This window comes from Narcine bancroftii, chromosome 4, assembly GCF_036971445.1.
Source record: "Narcine bancroftii isolate sNarBan1 chromosome 4, sNarBan1.hap1, whole genome shotgun sequence".
NCBI lineage: Eukaryota > Metazoa > Chordata > Chondrichthyes > Torpediniformes > Narcinidae > Narcine > Narcine bancroftii.
The window spans coordinates 267,129,845-267,155,734 of record NC_091472.1 but is presented as its reverse complement, the minus strand read 5'-3'; the positions used below and the strand labels follow the sequence as shown (position 1 = coordinate 267,155,734).

At 41.6% G+C, this 25,890-nt stretch overlaps 2 long non-coding RNA genes across 4 annotated transcripts in view; one reads left to right on the top strand and one right to left on the bottom strand.

The window, feature by feature from the left end:
- The window catches only part of LOC138761947 (uncharacterized), an 80,228-nt gene extending 56,028 nt beyond the window's left edge, over nt 1-24,200 (top strand). For 2 of the 3 annotated variants that reach the window (XR_011356640.1, XR_011356637.1), the window contains exon 5: nt 23,895-24,200. This is a non-coding gene — a long non-coding RNA (uncharacterized lncRNA). The remainder of the gene's footprint in view (nt 1-23,894) is intronic. The other variant, XR_011356638.1, reaches the window with a different exon arrangement.
- The window catches only part of LOC138761949 (uncharacterized), a 53,217-nt gene continuing 34,513 nt past the window's right edge, over nt 7,187-25,890 (bottom strand). Inside the window, exon 4 of the long non-coding RNA XR_011356642.1 lies at nt 7,187-8,343. This is a non-coding gene — a long non-coding RNA (uncharacterized lncRNA). The remainder of the gene's footprint in view (nt 8,344-25,890) is intronic.

Sequence of the window (25,890 nt, the reverse complement as noted above, 5' to 3'; positions counted from 1 at the left end):
ACTTTTTAAAATATTATACTTCAGAATTTGTTACCCATCTCTTAATGGCTGATTAGAGTTTTTTGCACATATAAATTAATTTTGAATACAATAATATTTTCATGTTGAATGAAAAAAATTGCCTTTGTGCAGGTTTTTCCACAAATTATTCTTCTACTTGACCTTATATCATTTTAGTTCATGTATTCATTAGAACAGTTTTGCATATTATAATTAAGTTACAATGACCCAGAATGACCAACATTTCTAGCAATATTCAAATCATAAAATGTGATGCCCAAAGTGAACTATGAAAATTATATGCAATTATTGCACTTAACTGCCTCTACGTCACACTTTAAGGAGATCTACCACACCACACACAGTATCATCCAGTTGGAGTTGGAAAAGAGATATCAGAGATTGAGAAACAGCTTCTTCCCATGGGCAGTGAGATTACTGAATGACTGATGAACTGCTCATGCAATCCCTGCAAGACTCTATTACTTATTTAACATTATGTGGCAGCTCGCCACCGCGGAGATCGAGCCAGCATATCGCGTGGCACAGGTGGTAGTAAACAGCAGCATAACACACTGTAACAAGTCCCTTAACACAGTAAACTGGTGCGGTTGAAATCTGGAGCAGTACAAGACCACTACCCAGCAAGGTGGAGACTATCCACAACTTCCCGAGGCCCAGTACGACCAAAGAACTGGAGGAGTTCATGGGGATGGTCAACTTTTATTGCAGATTCATCCCTGCAGCAGCTTGAACCATGCGCCCACTCTTCACCCTGATGACCAGCAAGGCGAAGGACTTAACCTTGGATGACAACTCTGCACGAGTGTTTGTGGAAGCGAAGGAAGTCCTGGCTATTGCTGCACTCCTGGTCCACCCCAGGTCAGACGCATCCACAACCCTCATGGTCAATGCCTCAGTAACGGCAAATGGTGGAGTTCTGGAGCAACAGATAGAAGGAAGTTGTCGTCCACTAGCTTTCTTCAGCAAGCATCTGTGGCTCACTGTGCTAAAGTACAGTGCTTTCAACAGAGAGCTACTGGTGCTGTGCTTAGCCATCCGATACTTCCTAGAGGGAAGGGCTTTCACGGACCACAAGCCACTGATGTTCACCCTGGCCGAGATCTCATGGTCATCCTGCCAGCAGAGACAATCGTCTTACTTTTCAGAGTACACCACAAATGTAAGGCAACTATCAGGAAAAGTCAATGTTGTCACAGACACCTTGTTGAGACAGAATATCCACTCTCTGACCAACGGACTGGATTTTGTGGCACTAATGGAGGCACAGCAGCAGGACGACGAGATAATTCAGTACAGGACTGCCGTTATAGGGCTGCAGCTTCAGGACATCCCAGTTGACACAGGCAACACTACCCTCCTGTGCGACGTGGCCACCGGGCAGGTTCAACTTATCGTCCACAAGACCACAGTCTGGTTGGTGGCCAGAAAGTAGGCGTGGCATAGGTTGCAGAAAGAAGTCAGCGGGTGGGCCAAGACGTGCTTGCAGTGCCAAATGGCCAAGGTACAGCAGCTCACCAAGGTCCCCCCGCAGCCTTTTGAGCCAACGGAATGAAGGTTTCACCACATTCACATGGACATAATAGGTTTCTGCTACCTGTTCACAGTGGTCGACCATTTCACCTGGTAGCCAGAAGCAATCCCCCTGGCTGACACATCCACCAGGTCCTGCACCAAGACACTTGTCACATCCTGAGCTGCAAGGTTCGGGCTACCATGCCATATCACCTCCAACAGAGGCGCACAATTTACCTCCAGCCTGTGGACCAATGTTGCCAACCTGTGGGGCTCTCAGTTACACCATACGACAGAATACTACCGGCAGTCTAACGGGCTGGTTGAGCACTTCCACAGGCACCTCAAGGCCGCCCTTATGACCAGACTCAGGCCCCAACTGGGTGGACGAACTGTCACGGGCACTGCTGGGCATTCATACAGCCTCAAAGGAAGATCTCCACATATCCTCCGCTGAGCTTGACTACGGAACTCCACTCATGGTCCCCGGGGATTTCGTCCCACCACCAAGGAGGATACAATCACCTTCCTGGACAGGCTGCGGGAAAAGGTTGGTAACTTGGCTCCGATCCCACCCTCCAGACACGGGAAAACCAAGTTTAACATCCCTAAAGAACTCCAAGACTGTTCATGTGCAGAAGGCCATACCGTCCACCACTACAGAAGCCCTTCAAAGGCCCCTTCCAAGTCATCCAGAACAATGAGGCCACCTTCGAACTGGACATTGGTGGCAAACCAGAGCTCTTGTCCGCAGACAGGCTCAAGCCAGCACACACAAACCCAATACAACCCAAGCAGATGCCAGCAGCTCCACGCAGAGGCAGACCACCAAAAACATTGGGGACTACATCCAAGGACACTATGAACTGTAGCACTAGTTCTGGGGGTGGGGGTCATGTGCCCCCACCACCGAGATGGCGCAGTAGTAAACAGCAGCGTAACACAATATGTGCCTTAACACAGCGAACCGGTGCAGCTGAAAGCTGGAGCAGTACAAGACCAGGTGCCCTAAAATTGCAATGGCGAAGCTGTCCATCTAACAGATCAATAATAGGCTGGGAAAGAAGAGTATTCACATGCAAGAATGTTCCCATCCGCTATTGTTATTTAGGCAGCAGATGTCAGCCAGTTGAACAAATGGCGGGAACTCCAACTGTATAAAAGGAGCCTTTCCAGCCTCCATAAATCTCAGAACTTAACCTCCCACATTGCAAGTGTATGTTTCTTTGTAGCAGTCGGCTATAAATATTTATATATTTTTATATATGTACTGCATAAAAATCACTTGTAAATATGTGTGGTATGTCTGTAAATCGCGTTTACATGTTTTTACACCAAGAACCAAAGAATGATGTTTCATCCAGTCATACTGATACAATTGTATGATAATAATAAATTTAAACTTGAAAATTGCTCAAATGTTAACAGCTAAGAAGAACATGGAAAAAACAAGCGGGCGCTCTATGCACCACCTGCCATCCAGACCCAATCTCTACGCACGTTGAAAAATCTGAACCAATGCAGATTTTATTAGTAATTCAGATGGAATTGTACTGAGAAGCGCCACTGTGGAGTACCTGCAAGTCAATTTAGGTTTGCACACTATTCTTATTTCAAAAAATATTAAAAAAAACAATTCACAACAAACTATAATCTGATACAGAATTCTTTATTCACATTAAATATGTTGCATCTATGCACTTTTTAAAACTCTTTTTCATTTATTGATTTTTTTCCAATTTGAAGATATTAAATAATAGGTCAAATGATTTCTATATAAAATACTGATAATCATTCAAGTTGGCTGTCTCATTGATCACAGAATGCTTCATCTGAGTTTGGTATTTAAGATTTAAATTCAGATTTACCTTAGATTAGACAAAAATGATACATTCAATTAAGGAATTAAATGTGGAAAGATTATAATGGCTGTTGTTTTGTGCAACTGTGTCTTTTACTTGCATTGAATATGAATGAAGGATGTTTTATTAAATGGTTAGCCAAATTATTGATGGATTATTTTGACAAGTCCCTCCTATTTTCAGAAGGGCAACAGTGGAACGGAGTAGCAATTCAGACGTTTGATGGGTGGCCAATCATCTTCAACATCTTGGGGTTCTTTCCAGCCACGTTAGAGTTAGGGCTAGACATTAGGGTTAAGGTTCCACTCGAACAGTTCATCATTCCCATCATCGCAACATCTGCTGTGATCGGCAGTCAGATAAAATGTTACAAGCCCAGCAGACCCATAACACAGAAGTTGCTTTTAATTATCTTTAAACATGAGAACAGAATCACATTTTAACTTATCACTATTGACTTAACTAACCTAACCTCCTTCTAATTCTAAGCGCACATGTGTGTAATGTGTGTGTAAGTTCAGAAAAGTTCTTTGGTTCACAGTCCAATCTCATTCCTCCAACTTGATTGGTTGCAAGCAATTCTTATACTGTGCACAGAATTAACATTTATCAACTTCATCAGACTTTGGTGCTTGAAAGGTAAATGGTTACTGCTCAAGAAGGTTCTTGTCAGTTTTCAGAGGAGTTGTTCCAGGACCTCCACAATTGATTCCTTTTTAATCAGCCATTTCAGTATCTTGCTGACAAAACTTGCCCCATCAGGGTTCTCCAGATGGTAACCTCTTTCTTTCAGGTCCTTTTTGTTTCTCTTATTCCAAGTGAAATATTAGACACCCAGTTCTCTCCTCTTGCATGAATCACAAGGGCTTTGACCATGCTGAACAAAGCTCTTACAACCCATCTTCCAAATGGGGTTTTCCAAAAGCTTGCCAGCTTGTCCTGATCCAATCCCAGCTGCCGTTGCTGGCTGTAACCCTGTAGAAGTGATCTCCATCTTTCTCTCTCTCTGTTTGAATCTCTCTGCTTGCCAAACCACATGACCCTCTTAGAATAGCTCCAAACAATCTATGGCTCCGACAAGCTCTTTCATCTATTGCCTTTTTGTAAACAACAATCCATTAGTAAAGTCTCTAGCGCACTCTCCAAAACTCTTGCAAAGGCTGTGAGGCCTCGACATGTCTAGCATTAGCAGAGCTCCATTATATTAAATAAGATCTGTTTTAAAGTGTTTGTATGTGATCTACTCAAACAGATCTTTCCCAATTAATCTCCCAAAAACATATCTACTACTCTGTCACAACAGAATGGTGTGTTGATTTATCAGCCTCTACACAATGGACAAGATGAGCTCTCTGCAGAGCTGGATAATCTTAATCTCAACAGGTTTACAGTCCAAGTCAACACTGGACAAACATTTGGTTTGTCACATAATAATCATTCTTTTTTTTAAATTTTTTTTATTTTTCACACTATGAACCATATTGTCCAAAATACACATAAACATTTCCCTGTTGACTTACCCCTGCTGAAGTCCTCATCTGGCTTCACTTCAGAATATTTATCTCATATATGACCTTATCCAAGAGCCAACTAATGCCTTTAAAGGATCCAATATATCAGAGTGTAAGTCAAACCATGCACAATGTGTGGAGATTGTGACAAAAATCTAAGCTTCTATGCACAGTGAATGAGGCCATTTGGCTCATTTTGTTTCTCCTGGCTCTTTAATCATCAAAGTGAAGTTGATACCAAATACTCAGGATATATACAATATTCTCTTTATCTTAAATGATTAGAGAAAGAGAGAGGACAATCACCTACTTACACATTTAGGCTGAATTTACCTCTCTTTCAATCACTCCCTGTAAAAGAGTGTGCATGTTTCAATATCTCATTGTGTGAAGAAATAAATATGGTGCTGTAGTTCCGGCTTACATTTATATTACATCCTCAGTGTGTTGTGTTCATTACCCTACATGGTTTTGCTTACCCAGACTCCAATCTATTGCATCCTTTATAGGCATAAATTCAAGTTTATTATCATCCAATTGTACAATAACCACCCAATGAAACAACATCCTCCCATCCTCGTTGCAAAAATATTCAATCGCACTTATGATACATGTTCAGTATGTAAATACATAGGTAAAATTAATAAATATTGTTGAATAAACAGTAGAGTCTCAGAGGTTTTGTATAAACAGTTCAGTCTTTTAGCAGTCACTGCCCATGGGAAGAAGCTGTTTCTCAGCTGCAGGTTTTGGCTCTGTTACACCTGTATCTCTTTCCCGGCAGGAGTAGATGGAAGATGCAGCGTGCAGGATAAAATGGGCCCTCTGTGATTTTGTGTGTCCTCCTCAAACAATGATTCTGGTAGATCATGGTGAAGGGGGTAAGGGAGACTCCATTTATCCTCTCTGCCACACTTAGGATGCTATGGAGTGACCTCCAATTCAATTCTCTATAGCAGATGCAGCCGGCCAGGACACTCTTGTAGATAACTGATAGAATGTGACCAGTAGCCTTGATCATCTTAGTCTTCTCAGGAAGTTCAGACACTGCTGTGTCTTCCTGACAAATGAGGAGATGTGTATTCTGGATAGATCACTTCTTAAATGGATTCCAAGGAACTTGATGCTCTCTACTTTCTCCACTACTGAGATATTAACGTATATTGGTGGGTGGTCATTCCTGGTCCTCCTGAAGTCCACGATCATCTCCTGAGGCTCAGCGTGAACCTCAAGTTGTTATTCTCACACTATTTCATGATACTTTCCACCTCTTCTCCATAGTACAACTTATTGTTGTTGCTGATGAAGTCAATTACTGTCATGTCATCCACAAAAGTGATGTGTCTGTTGGAGATGAATCTGGCTTTGCAGTCGTGAGGCAGCAGTGTGAAAACATAGCCCTGGGGTGTGCTGGTGCTCAGTGCAATGGTGCTCAACATTCTCCTGCCAACCTGATCAGACTGTGTTATTTCCGTTACGAAGTTCAGAATCCAATTACAGAGAGGGGTGTTGGGTCCCAGCGAGGGAAGCTTCTCTACCTCCTGGAAACAGCTCCAGTTTGTGGACTCAAAGTAGTTTTGCAGCACTGCTGTGCCCCCACTACCTAACCCCGGCCATATCCTGAACTCCTTGCAAACTGGCTTTGTTTGTTTTGCCACCAATCTGTATGCCAAGGTTAGCAGGATTGTATATGATCCCAGTATCCAAGGTAGAGATGAGGGGAAGCCTTATACTCATCAGGAACGTTGCATCTCAGTCATGCTCATTTCCAGGTTTTTCTGGTGAAGTCAGATGAGTACTTCATGGGGCAATCCTTCAGGGAAGCAATTCAATCCATGAGTCCACATCAGCCATCGAGAACCTACTTACATTAATCTCACTCCAGCTGCAGAGGTTACTGTTCATCAAGTGGTGATTAAGGTACTCTTCAAGTTTATTGAAATTTTCTGACAGATGGTAATTCTATATAATTTCATGATTGATCCCTCCTGTTGAATGAAATGGATGCTTTCTTCACCCTTTCTGGGCCTCTTTTAACTACATATAAATCAGCAAAATCTCCTTTGTCCCATGGAACACAGCCATTCCCAATAACCAAAAATTTCTTGCCATGGTTATATTCTCATAAATCTCCTCATCATTTTCTCTTGTACTTTTACAATATCTGTTCAGGTCTATCATTCCGTAGCTGTGTTTCAATGAGATAATTCAAAGAGATTGCCTTAAAGTTGAAATGTCTTAAAAATCCAAACCAAATAAAGACAGATGACCAAGTAATGTTTTTAAAAGAGAGCAATTTTGGTTCAGAGCACTTTAATGCCAATTAGCTAGGTAAACAAATTAAATTGGTGAAGTGTGATGTGCAATGCTGTGTATTTGAGGATTAGAAATACACTTGCACAGGGATATGTGGTGCATCATTCATTCTTCATTGCAAATCTACAGTGGTTCCCCACAGCACACATATTTGCTTTACGACATCATACACAGTTGTCTGCGTATATCTGCCACACTCTCTCTCCCCCCCCCCCCCACAAAAGAAATGTAATTAAACTGTCACATAACCAGAAACATACTAAACTATGGTAAATAAAGAGTACATGTACTAATTGAGTTAACTATGGTCTCATATAACAACGTAATATTAACATGCTGAGTGATCAAGTCACTATATGTAGTCCTTCAGACGTTCTCTTTTCCTCAGCCAGTAGCTCTTGAAGTCTTTGTCTTGTAATCTTCTAATTTTCTAACCTTCTAATCTTCTCTCCCACATTTGGAGTGTCAAAGAAGTTCATTTTTATCCTCGTCGTCAATCTGTTAAGTTCTGACTCAATTTTTCCTTTTATTGCCAAAGGTACCATCCTCGGCGTGGCAAGAAGGTGTAGGGAGTAGACTTGTAGTTCCACCTCTCCCCAGCTGATTAATTAATACCCAAAATTTATAGAGTATTTAAATTTAAAAAAAGATTTTAGCAAGTTTTTAAAGAAGTGTCAAAAGCTATAATGAAAGGCAATAAAGCTTAAACTTAAAAAAAAAAATCATTGTTTAAAAGAGCAGAAAGTGCTGAAGGATCCACAGAAATCAATTTTGGAGCAGCTGAAGATTCAGAGGATGACTAAGGTGAAGATAATGGTGACTCCGGCACCTGGTTTGTGCCCAACAACGCAAGATGGCGCCTCTACACCCAGTGTCCCAACGGAGTTGCGCGAGGTCCCTGCTTCAGAACGCGGTCGCATGCACGTCAGGCAGGTTACTGACATGCCGAGGCAAAGGGCCTTCGCTATGGAGCCCTTGGCAAACTAGGCATCCGCACGACTCCCGATTGGGCTCAGGCTGTCGGGTCGACTCTCTCCCGGAGGCCCAATCGTGACGGGCCTATGTGGGAGGGAATGCTGACATGGAGTCGTGGGGCCCGGGAAGCACTGGTCCGGGAGCTGGAAAAAGAGGAATAATTATTAGAAGAACCTGATTAAGAAACTGATACAATTCTAAGAGCAGCTAAAATTCTTCAAGGTAGGCCTCAAAAGTTAAAGAAAGCTTCTAGAATGAAATCTCCTACTTTGCAGACATTCCAAACAGTGCAAGTGGAAGAAGAAACTACTTTATCTGTTTCTGAAGAATTTATGTGGTGTATGAATAATACGGCTGTTCAAGTTACTCAGGGTTTTAAAGATAGTAAGATTCAATTTATTGAATTGAGAGGAGGCATCAATTAAGCAGGATGTGGCTAAATGTTTGAGAGCAGTAGATGTAGTTCAGAATTAATTTAAAGATATTAAACAGTCATTTTGTAATTGTACAGATATTGTGTATCGGTATACTGAATGAATAAATTATTTGGAGCATTGTCTTATGGATTGGAATATTCAGAAGCGTGAATTTTTGCTCCTTTTTTTGCAATTTCGGCAGTTCAATTTTAGCTAAAAACTCTTTTATTTTGTCTTCGTAACCCTCGTTCTCAGTTCGGTACAATTGTTCATAAAATTCCTTAAAATTCTCATTAATCTCCATTGGATTTTATGTAATTTGTTTATCCTTTATCCTTGATGCCAATACAGTTCTTTTAGCTTGTTCTGTTTTAAGTTGCCAGGCTAATATTTTGTGTGTTTTTTTTCTCATAGCTCGTGATGCTTTTGCTTTATTTTCATTATGTTCTTCTCCACCTTATATGTTTGTAATGTTTCGTATTTTATTTTTTTGTCCGCCAATTGTTTTCTTTTTGTAATATCATCCCTTGTTGCTAGTTCTTTTTCTGCACTTACTTTTTCCCTTTCCAACTGTTCTATTTCCCGATTGTAGTCTTTTTTCATCTTAGTTCACAACTTATTATCTGATCCCTAATGAAAGCTTTCATTGCATCCCATAATATAAATTTGTCTTTCACTGATTCCGTATTTATTTCTAAGTACATTTTAATTTTGCGTTCAATAAATTCTCTAAATTCCTGTCTTTTAAGTAGCATGGAGTTTAATCTCCATCTATATGTTCTTGGTGGGATGTCCTCCAGTTCTATTGCAAATAACAGGGGTGAATGATCAGATAGCAATCTAGCTTTATATTCAGTTTTCCTAACTCTCCCTTGAATATGGGCTGACAACAAAAACATGTCAATCTTTGGGTATGTTTTATGTCTACTTAAATAATATGAGTATTCCTTCTCCCTTGGGTGCTACCTCCTCCATATATCCATAAGTTTCATTTCCTGCATTGATTTAACCATACATTTGGCCACTTTATTCTTTTTGCTGTCTTTTGTACAGTTTTATCCAACTTTGGGTCCAAATTAAGGTTAAAATCCCCTCCTATCAATTTATTCCCCTGTGTATCTAAAATCTTCATAAAAATATCTTGCATAAACTTTTGATCCTCTTCATTAGGTGCATATAAAGTGATCAAATTCCAGAATTCTGAATATATCTGACACTTTATCATTACATACCTCCCTGCTGGATCTATTATTTCCTCCTCTATTTTGATTGGTACATTTTTATTGATTAATATAGCTACACCTCTAGCTTTTGAATTATATGATGCTGCCGCTATGTGCCCTACCCAGTCTCTCCTTAATTTATTATGTTCCACTTCAGTTGGATGCGTTTCCTGCACAAATGCTATATCTATTTTTTTCTTATTTCAGTAAATTTAATAGCCTCTTCCTTTTAATTTGATTATGTATTCCATTAATGTTTATAGTCATATAGTTCAACATGGCCATCTCATATCCTGTTTACACCTCATTTCCACTTCCTCACCACCACCATCCCCCTTTTCATCTGTCAGTTTTCCCTTTTTGAACTCAATGTATGACAACACTTCTAAAACATAAAATGCTTCAACAACTCCCACATCTAAAATTCCCTTAACCCCAAGTGTCCTTCCCCCTCTCTGAGTTGCCCCTTGTCCCTTGCCAGGCAACCACAACTCCCCTCTCCATTTGGATTGTGAACCCGCTCGCAACCGTCAACTGATTTCGCAGTGACTGTTATTCTCTCCCACCCAACCCCCTCCAGAAAAGACTTTTATCTTAACAAAGCTCACCCTCTTTTCCCACCCTCTACTTCCCTTTTCTTTCCCTTCTTTAGTTCTTACTTATACATTATTTTTACATCCTTATATGTAGTTTGTCATCGTTCTTGTTACATCCCTTCATCTCTCCTTCTGTCCTGCAGGCGTTCTGCAAATTCTTGTGCTTTCTCCAGATCCGAGAACAGTCTGTTTTGCTCCCCCGGGGTAAATATTTTAAGCACAGCTGGATATTTTTACATAAATTTATAGCTTTTTTTCCATAGGATTGATTTTCCTCTTCTTTAGGAGTTCAAAACTTATGTCTGGGTAAAAAAATATTTTTTGACCCTTGTATTCCAATGGTTTTTTGTCTTCTCTAATTTTATTCCTTGCTCTCTCCAGTATATTTTCTCTTGTCGTGTACCTCAGATATTTTACTAAAACGGATCTTGGTTTTTGTTGTTGCTGTGGTTTCGGGGCTAGTGTTCTGTGTGCCCTTTCTATTTCTATTCCTTCCTGTATTTCTGTCATTCCCAGGACTTTGGGATCCATTCTTTTATAAATTCTTTCATATTTGTGCCTTCTTCATCTTCCTTTAGGCCCACTATCTTTATGTTATTTTGCCTACTATAATTTTCTATTATATCAGTCTTCTGAGCTAACAACTCTTGTGACTCTTTAACTTTTTTGTCACTGTCTTCCAATTTTCTGCTTAAGTCATTCACTTCCATTTCTACAGCCATTTCTCATTCTTCCTCATTTTCTAATCTTTTCCCTATTTCTCTCATGATCTGCTCTATTCTACTCACTTTTTCTTCTGTTCTTTTCATTTTTCTTTTCATTTCACTAAATTCTAATGTCAACCATTTTTTTATGCTTTAATTTGATCTTGAAATTTTTTTTTATCTATATACTGTCCATCTATTTTACCTTCTATTCCTCTGTGCAGAGCTTGGTCTTCTTCTTTCTCTTCTGTGTCTGCACCTGTGTTTGTATCTTCTACTTCTCCTCCTTGTATCTGTGTCTCTTCTGACTTTCTTGTTGAGTTGCTTGCCTCAGTTTGCTGGGTGTTTTTTTGCATGGCTTCTTGCTGTTGGTCCTCTTCTTCTGGGCTGATAAGGTTACTGATTTGCCTTTAGGTATCCTGCAGCATTAAAGGTGTTTTATGGAAATTTTCAAGCTCAGTTTTTTGATGATGAAACTGAAGCTTTGGCTTTTGCTAATTCTTTGCTGAATAATCCACATAGTTCTGAGTTACAGAGACAAGCAAAGTCCCAGAGCTCTCCGAAGCGAAATGGGAATGGGAATAGAAATGGCAGAAAGAATGCTGAAGAGCAACATTCGACTCAGAGGGGAGAGGATGACCAGTCTGCTGAATTTGTTGGTGCTGCTGGTGTTCAGGATCAATTGGTTGGAGTTTTGGGTGTAGTTGATTGAATTATCAATGTTATTTTGGGGATTTTTGAGATATGTGAATGTCAGCTGGGGGAGGGGGGTGGATGGCACTGCATCTTTTAGCTTTGTGTTAGAAAGGGGGGAGAATTTTTTTGGAGCTTAATTTTGTGTGTGGGTTGATTGTGTTGGGATCTGTTAAGACATAATGAGTAAATTGAATTTTGCAACATTTAATGTTAAAGGGATGAATCCTCAGATAAAGAGGAAATGTGTGTTGGATTACATTAAAATGAAGGTGGACATTGATTTTTTGCAGGAGACACATTTGACAGAAAAGAAACATTTGAAATTGAAACGAGATTGGGTTGGATATGTTTTGACATCTTCTTTTAATTCTTAAGCCAGAGGTGTAGCAATTTTGATATATAAAAAAGTGCCTTTTATTTTAGGATCTTTTTCTGAGAATGCTGGAAGGGTTTCAAAGTTAATTGTAAATTGTTTTCAGAAGCTTGAACTTTATTGAATTTGTATGCACCTCAGGCCTTTTCTGAAAATCTTCAGCACTTGTTTCGGCTTCAATTTGGGCTCACCCTCTGTATATACCTTCATTACTGACCCAATTTCCATCAGAGTGTTATGGATATACGCAGGCACCTGCGCATATCCACAACATACAGAAAGTTTTATTGCGGAGAATCATCAAATAAATGAAACACAGTGCGAAGCTAAATGATTGTTTCTATTTGAAGTTTCCCTCCAGAATACAACTTTGAAAATTTGGTATTCTGAACTCCTGCATAATATAGTGCATGGTTCTTGTAATTATAATTGCCAGTTTGCTCTCACTGTTTATGAGCAGGATGCCAATGACTTGTCAAGAGGCCTAATCAAATTTGCATTCTCACATTCCATTTTATCTGGAAAGTGAAGAACTGTGCTAATCTGGGAGTTTACAGCCAGCTCACCATGTAGGAGGGTGGTAGTTAAGATTATTGCATGGACCTGCGACCTTCACAAATACTCTCTTTTATTTCCTGTGTTAATATGTGCCATTACAAAAGGGGAGGGCTGGAAAAAGTCAGTGTTAATGGAACAATTTACTTCAGCTTACTCCAGCAGTCAAAGATAAGAAGTCTTAAGGTCAAAACTATCTGAGAATGAACACTATACCAGATTTCATTTTTGTTCTCAGCAGATTATCAATACTGCTTGTGATTTTTGAATAGCATCAGGAAATGGTGACAATAATATAATTGAAGGGAAAATCATACTCTTCCCTGAACTGAATGAAGAATCAAAGCCCACTGGGAGCTTGGCTTCAAAATCATAGGTGGGAGTAGTTGGCAGTTGCCAAGGACTCAGTTAAGAGCAGAGACAGAGATTGCAGGTTCACATCTCTCACCAGAGACTGCTGAGGCATAACATTTAAATCCAACTACATTTAAATAGCCAACCTCAACCCAGACTTCACTTGTGAATCTGAGGGTGTCATCTGCTACATCCGGTGCTCCCATTGTAGCTTTTTCTACATCGGAGAGATTGGAAGGATGCTTTGCTGAGCACCTTCGCTCTGTCCGCATCAATGACCGGGATCTGCCAGTGGCCAACCATTTCAATTCTGTGCCCCACTCCTGCACTGACATGTCTGTCCATGGCCTCGTGCAGTGCCAAATCAGGGCCATCCGTAAATTGGAGGAGCAATACCTAAAATTCCATTTTGGCATTCTCCAACTGGATGGCATTAACATTAACTTCTCCAGTTTCTGCTAGACCACTTCTTATTTTCCACTATCCCTCTGTCTATATTCCTCCAGCTCTCCATTCACACAGCTATCCCTTTTTTTCTTTTGAGCTCTTCCTCCTTTATCCACCTATTTCTTCTTGCCTGTAGGCCTGTGCTCCTCTTCCTGGCCCTCCCCCTACCATTTTATTAAGGCACAAGACTAGATTTTGATCATACCTTGATGAAAGGCTTAAGCCCGAAACATTGGTTATACATCTTTGCTATATAAAGTACACTGTTTGACCTGCACAGTTTCTTCAACATTGTCATTTTACTACAAGAATTTATAATTCTTTTCAATTCCCCAAACTAAACTTTGTTGCAAATATAACAAAGTCCAAATGTGCTACAGACTTGTTAGAGGATGACACATGAAATATTGATCAAGCACAGAGATTCACCCATAAGGGTGGCTTGGTTGGCATAACAGTTATCACAACACCTTACAGGGCCAGCGATCAGGACCAGACCAGAGTTTGAGACCCGCACTATATGTAAGGAGTTTGTACGTTCTCCCTGTGTTTACATGGGGTTTTTTTTCCCCCTGGGGCTCTTATTTTCTCCCATCCTTCAAAATATACTGGGGCGTAGGTTAATGGGCTGTAAATTGGGCGGCAATGACTCGTAGGCCGAAATGGCCTGTTACCGTGCTATATGTCTAAATTTTTTTAATTAAAAACTTAGAAAATATATATAGTACTAAACCTGCTTGACCCAGTTAAATCAATAGGTCAAATCAATATTACACTGTGTGATTTGACCCAAACTCAAACATTTCATCAGACGGTCAGTAAGGTTCTATCAGACACAGACTGGAGATTCTATCTCTAATGTGTGTATGAAATCTTGGCTAGAATTCTGCTGTTGCACTTAGAGAGGGCTGAATGGTTATAGGTACTATTCCTGCTGACTCTCTCAGGTGGATATAGAGTCAGAGAGCTCCACATTACAGAAACAGGACTTTTAGCCAAACTACTCCAAGCTGGTCCCATTTGCCTGCATTCAGCCCATATTTCAGAATCAGAATTTATTGTCATGAACATGTCACAAAATTTGTTGTTTTGAGGCAGTATCACAGTGCAATATTTATATAAACTACCTTACAAAAAAATTTTTAAATAGTGCAATAAAAACAAAAATGCAAATTAAGGCAATGTCTTTGGTTCATTGTACATTCAGGAATCAGATGGCAGAGGGGAAGAAGTTGTCTTTGTGCAACTGAGTGCTCATCTTCAGGATCTTGAACTTTTTTTCCGATGGTAACATAGTGAAGATGACATAACCTGGGTCGTGGAGGTCCTCGAAGATAGATGCTGGCTTCTAAGACATTGCTTCTTTAAATGTCCTCAATGGAGTGTGTAATGATAGAGTGCTAGTGATACTCCTTTCCATTGGAGGGAGTCAGAGCCTAGTTTGTTGCAGCTCGAAGATTCAAGATGGATCCTTCCACAAGGTCTACTCTATAGCTTATAAAATATAGATGTTTTAGAAGAAGCCAAGTTTCTTTATTACAATAAAAGAAACATCACATGGTACCAGGAATGGAAGAAACACCATGGGTGTGCACAGTGAGAATCAGTCGATAGCAGCAGAGAAGTGTGAAGGATTGTGATGCTTTAAATTGGACTGGAAATGTCAACCACAATTGGAGGCTGTTCAAACAAAGAATTATGCTGTACCTGCAAGCCATTTGACTCGCTAGCAACCTAATGCTCTGCTACTTACTGTGGCAGAACCTCAAGCACTAGAGGTTTTCAATACATTTGTTTTTGCCAAGGCTAAAGACCAGGACAAGTTCAACAACGTAATCTAAATGTTCAATGAACACTATTCAGCAAAGAAAAATGAAATGTTCAAGGGGTAAATGTTTCGCTTGCACATGCAGCTGCAGGGAGTAAGCTTTGATACTTTTATTTAAAAATGAACTTGAAATTAAAAGAAGATCATGCAATTTTGGATTGTTGCAATATTCAATGATCCATGATCAAATTGTGTTCATGATTATTGATAAGTAAGTGAGAGAGAGGATGCTACAAGAGACAGAGCTTACCTTAGCTGGAGCTGTGAAGATATGCCACACCAGTGAATTACCTAAGGAAGTTGTTATAGGACAAACGTCAATTTAAGTTATCAGCCAACCATGAGGAAGAATGGTGATGACTGAACATCATTCTAACTACAGAACCAGTGCTTTTGACTTTCTTTGACGCATCCAGAAGGACAAAAATATCTACAGATGCTTCAAAAGATTTAATAGGTGCCAGACTACTTCAGACTGTGGGAGTAGATTGGAGGCCAGTCGCATACACATCAAGGACAATGACAACATCTGAATGTTGATATGGACAGAAAGAGAAAGAGTGTCTAGGTCTGGTCCAGGGACTCGAAAAATTCCACAGTTATGTGAATGGTCTACCAGTATTTGTGGCAGAGACAGACCCACAAGCCATTAATAATGATAATCAAGAAAAATCTCAGTCAAATGTCACCGAGTATCCAAAGACTGATGATGAAGGTACAATGTTATGACTTTGAACTGGTGTACACACCAGGGAAACCTATTGTGTTAGCTGATGTGTTATCCAGGGGAACAATGCAGAGGGAAGCACACAATGAGAGTTCCACAAAGACAGATGTGAATCTCCACGTGATCACTGAATTTCTTCCCATATCTGACATTAAATCCAAGTAGATTGCAGCTGAAACAGAAAAGGACACAGTTCTACAGAATGTCATCAAGAATCTGAATGAAGGATGGCCTAGAGCTGAATGTCACCCATACTACCACATCAGAGCTGAGTTGAGTGTTGTCAATGGGCTTCTACTCAGACAGAGCAGAGTTATCATTCCTCAATCACTGTGACAAGAGATACTGAAAAAGGTGCATGAGGGGCACCTTGGAATGGAAATATGCAAGAGGAGGGCCATACCTGCTGTTTATTGGCTAAGGATAAATGCTGAAATTGACAGGATGGTTTCAAGATTTCAGACCTATTTGAAACATCATGCAAACCAGACAAGGGAACCCATGATGATAACTAACTTACCTGCAGAAACATAGAAGTTGGGACTGCTCTGTTCCACTTGGTTAGAAAGATTACATGGTGGTTATTTATTATCTATTGAACTATCCTGAGATTGTGGTGCTTCCTAATATGTCTCTGCTGTTTGTGTGATCAAATATATGAAATCAATCTTTGCAAGATATGAGATTCTTCAAATTCCCTACAGAGTCAATGCTATAATTGTAGAGGTTTCCAGAACTTTGCAGAAGAGTATGATTTTCGACATGTGATTTCGTCCTCTGCGTTCACAGTCAAACGGTAAAACAGAGAAAGGAGTTCATATATTTAAACATTTGCTGAAGAAAGCATGAGATAGTGGCTCAGATCCATATCTAGCTCAATTGAGTTGCAGAGCTTCGCCAGTTGAACATGGCTGTCACCTGCTAAGCTACTGATAGGACGTCTACTCTGCAGACCCAAACAAGAACAAAGATGTCGAATGGAAACAAAATGACTGCAATGGATACAAAAATCAAACTATGACAAATCAGCAAGAAGCTTAGGGCCACTGGCACATCATGACATAGTGAGACTCAGAGATTCCAACATTTGGGATAAAAAGATTGCTGGATGCTGCATGACCTGCTGAGTTATTCCAGCATTTTCATTTATTGCATTAGACCCTAGCATCAGCAGATTTTATTTGTCTAACTCCATTTGACTATTTACTTTATCTTTATACTTTACAATTTTATAAACATTTAAAAGCACACCCCCACCCCCGCCACCTTGGCCTCCTATGGTTTAGGAAGAGAAATCCCAATCTATCCAGCCTTTCCTTATAATTCAAGCATACGCAGCCTGGCAACTGGACGACTGCTGTACAAATAATCTCATAACACCATTGTGTTTTCTTATGCTCTAAACCTAAAACTCCTGCAGTAATACTCATATCAATATTCTCCAGGGCTTACAGTATTTACAGAGATCATTAGCTTAAAACGCACTAGGCAAAGAACTTGTAGGAATATGCCAAGAGATGATTGTGACTGATGACTCTCTACCTTTTATATCATTTAATGACATCTGATTTTTCATGCCATTAAACATCAGTATTTTTGGTCGGATGAAAACCTGGAGTATGTGGCAGCTCACCACTAGGCAGGCAAACCGGCCCCACTTGGCCAGCTGGGCAGCTGGCCAAAATGGTGACGTCGGGGGTGTTCCCTTCCTCCCAGCATGGGGCTTAGCCCATGCTGGGGGACCACGTGACACCCGGGTGATGTCAGCGCCCTCCAGCGCGGTTCTCAGCCAGGTCCGGGCTGGGAGTATGTACAGCCCAGCAGCCTGCAATAAACTAGCTCAACCCATCTGGTTGTGTGTGTGTTATTGTAGGAACAGTGGAGCTGCCATTACAATTGGTGACCCCAACTGGTTCAAACGTCTTTGAACCCATCATGAGTGAGCCTGGGATCAGCGCTATAGCCATGAAACTGTCTGAATTCTGGGTTCAGGAGCCGTAGACCTGGTTCAGCCACACAGAGGCTCAGTTTCACCTCTGCCAGATTTCATCCAACATGACCAAATTCTATATGATGGTCGCTGCCCTGGACCAGGCCACCGCCAGACGCATGCTGCATCTTGTTCAGCACCCACTTTCCGAAGACAAATACGAGACCATCAAGCGAGTGCTTACCGGATCCTTCAGACTCTCCAGACACCAACGTGCTGCTCGGATGCTGAACCTCAACGCCCTGGGGGACAGGTCCCCGATGGAGCTGATGGACAAGATGCTCGTGCTCATGGGTGAGCACACCAACGGCCCACTCTTCGAGCGTGTTTTCCTCAACCATATGCCCGGGGACATCTGGCCGCTGCTGGTCCAGGAGAGCTTCACCAAGCCAAGGAAGGTGGCCCAGAAGGCTCAAGAGCTATGGCTCACTCGATTCCCTGAGGGCTCAGTGGTCCAGCAGGTCATGAGGCATATGCACAACCATGTCAAGCCCGCCCCTAGTGCTGCAGTAGAGCATCCGGCCCCTGCAGGGGCCCCCAAGAGCATAACCAAGATCACAGCGTCCGCTCCAGGCCACTGGTTCTACTACCAGTGCTGGGGAACCAAAGGCTCAGAAGTGTAGTTAGCCCTGCTCGTTCCAGGGAAATTACCAGGCCGGCCGCTGTTAATGGCTGAGGCAGCTGGCCAAGGACACAGCCTCCTCTACCTGCGGGACTCAGTCAGCAGCCGGCGGTTCCTTGTTGACACTGGAGCCCAGATCAGCATCATCCAAGTTTAGCTTGCTACACTGTGATTTACTCTAATGCACCTGGGTCTAAACCAGATACTTGGCATCTCTTCTTAGATGTAAGTTCATCAAACTCTGGGGTCAGAGTTTGCCTCCCACCTGTGTTGAAAGGTCCTGTTTTCTGTCTTTCGTTTGGCCATTTTTCGTAAGGGGTTTATTACATGTGAGTTAGGCGACAGGTCGCAGATGATAATGAAAGTAAAGAGAGGAGGTGTGGGCGATTAGCGGGCTGACAGGCCGGCACCAATGCATTTGCAAAGCATTCTGGGATTTGTAGTATTAGCTGTGCATGCGTTATACTGGGGAGGCGGCCAGCGGGCCAGCTCTAATACATATTTGATATGATCTTGCGGGCCAAATATAATTATATCTCAGGTCAAATTTGGCCTGCGGGCCTGAGTTTAACATGTGTGTTCTAGAGGCTTGTTCTGCCTTTAAACTGCCAGGTGAGGACCTTGTGAGCTCTTTCCCCTCAACTCATAATACTTTTGCCTCGACCTCGTAAGGGCCTTCTCCATACTAAATGTCCGAAGAGTATTATATTCCAATTTCTTGTTTGTAAGTGGTCCTCTAAGTCTGATTTCTGAAAATCCTTCTCTAATTGGGAAATGTCCTTTTCCAATTCTTCCACCTCCCTTATATAATTTTTCTTGACCTTCTTTGTTTACCTAATTATCTGGTCCCTCAAGTCCGCCTTAAGAGTGTCCCACAGAAGGAATTTATCTGTAGCAGAGGGGCAGTTGGCTTCACAAATCAGGGCTATTTACGGTCTTATCAAACTTTAAAAATCTATTTTTTTCAAAAACAGGGTGTTAAGACACCACCTGTATGCTGGGTCCTGCTTATCTGGCATTTCTATAGGCGAGATTGATCCGAGAAGCTTTGCCCCATACTCAGCTTCCAAAATACTACCCTCTATATGGGCTGAAGCTCGAAAAAATTCTATTCTAGAGTAGTAATCTCTCTCCCTTGGATATTTTTTCCTCCACACATCTATCAGATTCAGGTCTCTCATGCAGTCAATGGTGGCTTTCGTCGTTCTAGTCCTAGTTATTTGTTTTGTGGATTTATCCAGCAACAGATCCAGATGTAGATTAAAGTCGCCCCCATTAAAATATTTTAATTTGCCTCTGCCAATCGTAGGTAAATATCCTGTATAAATTTTTAATCATCATAAATGGGGGCATAGACATTCACTAGGGTCCAGAATTCTGAATATATCTGACAGTGCACCATAACAAATTGTCCTATTTTGTATGTAAGCACCCTCTGCACCTGCACTGGAACACTCTTCCCCACTTGAATTGCTACCCCCCCCCTTGCCTTTGAGCCAAATGAGTAGGATATGACCTGACCCACCCATCCACTTTTTAGCTTCTGATGCTCCCGCTCTGATAAATGTGTCTCCTGGAGGAAGACCAGATCTATCCTTATCTTTTTAATGTGTGCCAAGACTCTGTTTCATTTCACTGACCCAATTAAGCTGTTAACATTGAAAGTAGCATACATTACATTTTTAGCTATCACACCAGGGCACTCTCTCTAAATATTTTCCCTCCATTTCCACTGCCACACACCCCTGCAGACTCAGTCTCTTACCATCTGCCCATTGCTCCACTCCATTCAAGCTCCGACAGGCCCTGGGGGGAAAAAAAGGATGCCACAAACCCATTCGCCTACACCACAACATGCAAACTCACGCACAACCATACCCCTCCAAATAATAAAAGGGAACACATACCCCACACACATCACACACAAGTCTCAGCCGCCCTCCACTCACACCTCTGATGGTCGCTCTCCTCCTCTCACTGCCATTATCCCTTATCATGCGGTCACTATGACTCTCCATTCTTATCGTCAGCACCCTCCACCTGTCCAGTCCCAGAATCCCCCAGGCGCTTACATATAAAAGCTCTTATTATCATTTTTTTTTAAACCAGAAAACAGCCAAAAGCCCATTCTTTATATAACACAGAAATCCAAGTCCGCCCTGTCTATCAGTTTTAATAATTTTAAAGTCTTATTGTCCCTTTTATTCTTTTCCACTTTATCCACCATTTAGTGCCGGCAGAGTATTTAGAAACTGATGCGTTTTCTCTTTCCCTGTAAACCCCACCCCCGGCAACATAATTTTCAAGGTAGCGGGATGATGTAGAACACAATCATATCCATTTTGCTTGGCTGATCACTTGACCAATTCAGTCTTTCCACTTCTTGAGCAGAGCTGCACTAATATCTGGATAAAAGAACACATTCAACCCCCTGTACTCCAAGGGAGGTCCCCTCTGAATTCCACCTTTTTCCGTCGCCCCTACTTTTATTTAAAGATCTTGAAAATATTTTTGCTTTATAAGGATCGACCGGGGTCTTTGTCCCAGTCCTGGCTTACAGATTGTGGGGTCTAAAGCCTCTTTCTATTTTAATGGGGGTTCCCAGCACATCCTTTCCTAGTACTTCGGGGATCCATTTAGTTAGGAACTCTGTAAGAATTCCCCCACCCCCTACCCACCACCCAGTCTTCTTACAATCCCACTATTTTAATGTTGCAGCATTTTGTGAAGTTCTCCAGGAAGTCCAACTTCCTCCAATCCTTAGCTCTTTCTTTAAGGAGACATTTAATGTCTTGCTCCTTTGTGGCAATTCTATGCTCCCCTACTCCCAAACTCTCCTCTACCTCCATCATCCTGTCTATTATATTCACAGGGCCCCCTCCATCCAGTCTAATTTTTATGACATGCCTCTGGCCCTTCCGTCCACAACCTTCTCCTACCTATTTTCCATTTGGGTCAGAGTCTGTAAAAATGTCTCTTAAGGAGGGCTCCAGGCCCTCCATTTCCCTTTTCTGTAGCAGTCTGGCCTTCCAGCTTCTCCTGGCCTCATGGCTGGGTCCCTCACACACTCGACCACCACCATTACCACCATCACCTTCGCCCCGCCGACCCTCGTCTCTGACTTCATGACCCATGCAATTGCCATGAGTCCCGGTCGAACTCCTCTGCATCCTCGTCAGAACTCATTAATCCCAAGCTCACGCTGGCTCCACTAAAGCCTGCTGCTCCCTGACTCGACACACTGCTAGTAGATCCCAGATGTCGGGGAGACCACTGCTTGGCGCGCAAACTCACGAGCTGCAAGGGAGAGGCAGTTGTCATCCCTTGCTCCTGTTCACCTGCTCCAAGGCTCTTACTGCCTTCTCTGCCACTCGGGACTGTTCCTCTCCTCCAGGCACAGCTGTTTGTGGAACTCCCATTGGTGCTGAGGTTGTGGGGGCTGCATCTTCCTTGATGGCTCTCGGATCGGCACCGCCATTACTCCTGACACGAGGCACCTCCACTTGCCTTCGATCCTTGTCGGGCCGTCCATTTCCTCGCTCTATTTTTGCTTTTTTTTTGTTGATTGCAGCTTCTTCATCCTCTTGTATTCAGACAGTATTTTTTTCTCTTTTTTTGTCCTGGATTTTAGATTTTTAAGGCTGTTTTCTGGTCTAGGTCTAGGAGCTCTTAGGATCTGCAACCTCCTAGCTCTCACCATTACATGACCCCTTCCTACATTTATTGTTATCCAAGCCATTAATATAGTTGTCAAACAACAGAGGACCCAGCACTGATAATGCAGCACACCACAGGTTACAGGGCTCTAATGTGAAAAGCCATCTTCTGCCTCCAACCAATTTTGAGTCATTATTAATTCATCATGAATCTCATGTGCTATAAACTTTCAGACCAGCTAGGACCTTGTCAAAGTCCTTGTTGAATGGCTACTTGTCCCTTTCTCTCGGTCATCTCTTCGAAAAAGTCAAACTTGTAAGATATGATTTCCCACACACAAATTCAAGTCCACTGTTCCAATTATTCCTTGATTTTCAAAATATAATTAAAACCTGACCCTCAGATTCTATCCCAATAACTTTCCCGTCACTGACATTATGTTTGCAACCTTGAAGTTCCCTGAATTATTCCTATTGCTTTTCTTAAATAAAGGCTCAATCATCTCACAAACCTAAATCCTCCAGCAAATCCCTGAGCCAGTTTCATGCTTCTCCTTCTCTCCAATATATTTGACACAAGTAAATAGGCTACAGTTGATCTTACTGCTGGAATGACTTGCATTGATTAAAAATTTTGATCAACTTTTGATCAAAGATTTTGCAACTTCAATGCAGTCCAGATTTCCCCCTAATCCTCTGTCTGATGCTCTAGGGATAAAGTCTTAATCTATTCACTCTTTCCATGACTCCTCCTCAAATCCCAGGATTATCCTTGTAAATTTTCACTGCATTCTTTTAATCTTTTTGATTTCTTTCCTGTAGCCAGGTAACCAAAACTCTACCCAATATTCCAAATTTGGCCTCACCAATATCTAATACAACTTCAACATCCCAATTCCAATACTTAGTTTCAATTTATGACAGCTAATGTACCAAAAGCTCCCTTTACAACCCTATCTACTTATGATGCCACTTTCAGGGGATTATGTATCTATATTCCCAGATCATTCTGTTCTGCCACACTCCGTAGTTCCCTGTAATTTATCATGCAAGTCCTATCCTGGTTAGTCCTCCCAAAGTGCAACACCTCACACATGTCCAGATTAAATTCTATCATTCATTTTTCAGCCCATTTTTCTCTCTGGTCCAGATCCCGATGCAAGCTGTGAAAGCTTTTCTTGCTGTCCAATACCCCGCAATGTTAGTGCCATTTGGAAACTTGTTGATCCAATTCACTAAATTACCATCCACATCGTTGACATAGATGTCAAACAATGGACAGAGCGCTGATCCCGGAGGTACACCATTTATTCACAACAATTGCCACACAACAGTCATCCCACCCCTATTGATTTATTATCTTTAAATGAGAAAACACCACATTTTTGTCTGTCAGCCCTTTAAAGCCTTTCTTTTCTCAATGTCAATCTCTATAAAGATCAAAGTGTTCAACTCTGGAGTCTATGCTGTAACTTAGTATTTTGTTCCATTTGTTTACCACTATCAGAAAGTTTGAGGAAGAAAGAGAGCGCATGAAATGTTTCCAAGGCTCCAACTGCTGTTTATTACCTCAGCAGGTTGTACAGGCACTTCTTGATGCAAATGCTGCAATCAATTCGTGAAGAAATATGATGGAATAGCACATAAACAAATTGATGTATCACCTCAAACTGCAAAACAAAAAAAAAACCTCAGAGGAACGATTTTTCCCCCAAGTACAGATCTTTGTTGTTGTAAAACAATTTATCACATCTGGAATATGTTTGATTCAGAAACATGGACTTTCATATTAAAAGAAACCATTTGAGAGATATATTTGTGTTGACAGAATGGGCTGCCTATTTTGATGTGATGAACTAACAATGTTTATGATTTTTTTTTTCTCCACTGAGACAAGGAGATAGAAGAAGGTACAGGACCATCAAAATCAGGAATGCCAGGCTGGGAAATAGCTTCTTCCCATCGGCTGTGAGATGGACGAACAGTATCCTGTAACATAGAAACATAGAAGATAGGAGCAGGAGTAGGTCATTCGGCCCTTAGAGCCTGTTCCGCCATTCAATGAGATCATGGCTGATCTTAAAGTTCAGTACCCCGTCCCCGCCTTCTCTCTGTAACCCTTATACTGAAGAAATATATCTAATTCCCTCTTAAATATATTCAATGAACCTGCCTCTACTGCTCTCTGTGGCATTGAATTCCACAGATTCACCACCCTCAAGGAAAGAAATTCCTCCTCTCCTCAGTCCTAAATGGTTTGCCTATAATCCTCGAACCATGGCTTCTTGCATTAAGATATAAAGCCTTCCGATTTGCTTTTTTCACCCTCCTTGCTCTTTCTGATTTTTTACTTTTGCTGCCTAACCTAACTTTTCCTATTTTATCTTTCCTGTCCTTTGCCCTATCAAACAGGTTCCCATCCCCCTGCCAAATTAGTTTAAACCGCATCCGACAGCTGCACCAAACCTAGCTGTCAATATATTGACCCCTTTTGGGTTTAGGTGTAACCCATCCTTCTTGTAAAGGTCATGCCTTCCCCAAAAGAGATCTCAATGGTCCAAGAAGCCAAAACCCTGTCTTTTACACCAGCCCCTCAGCCACACATTCATTTGTCTTAACCTTCCATTTTTGTCCTCAGTTGCACTTGGCACAGGTAGCAATCCAGAGATCACCACCCTGGCGGTCCTGTTTCTTAGCTTCTGTCCTAGCTCGCTGTAATCCTTTTTTAGTACCTCCTCCCTCTTTTTATCTATGTCATTGGTACCCACATGTACCAAGACATCAGGCTGCTCGCCCTCTCCTTTCAGAATACTCTGAACCCGGTTTGAGATATCCCGTACCCTTGCACTAGGGAGGCAGCACATCATGGGGGTATACCCATCTGGCTCACAGAATCTCTTGTCTGTATCTCTGACAATGGAGTCCCCAATGACCACTGCATTCCTCCTTACCTTTTGTACCACTGTACCAGGCACAGAGCCAGCGACCTGATCACTGCGGCCAGCTCCTGTCATCCCAAAATATTTATATATATTTATTTTATATTATATCTTTATGTGCTCATGCGATTATTATGTCCTGTGCATGTGTGTGCTCCTTGGTCCAGAGAAACACTATTTCACCTGGTTATATATGTATAGTCAAATGATAATAAACCTGTACTTGAGGTATTGTAACTGATTATATTAATCTTTAGTTTAATGTTAAACTATCTTTCTTTTATAAAAATCTCTTAGTAAAGTAAATTATAGAGTTAAAATATTGTACAGTATATCTCCGATTATCAGAAATCTTCAATTACCTGAATTTTCTTTGGAAATGTATTGACCGGGACCTCTGTTTCCGGTTCTCGCAGCAGACCTCAAGCCCACAGCACTGGCAGCTCCAGACCTTGGGCTCCCAGCGCTAGCAGCAGTGGACCTCAGGCTCCTAGCGGCAGCAGGGTCCTCAAGCTCCTGACCAGGAGCTGGACCCTTGGGCTCCCGGAACAAGCGGTGCCTCAG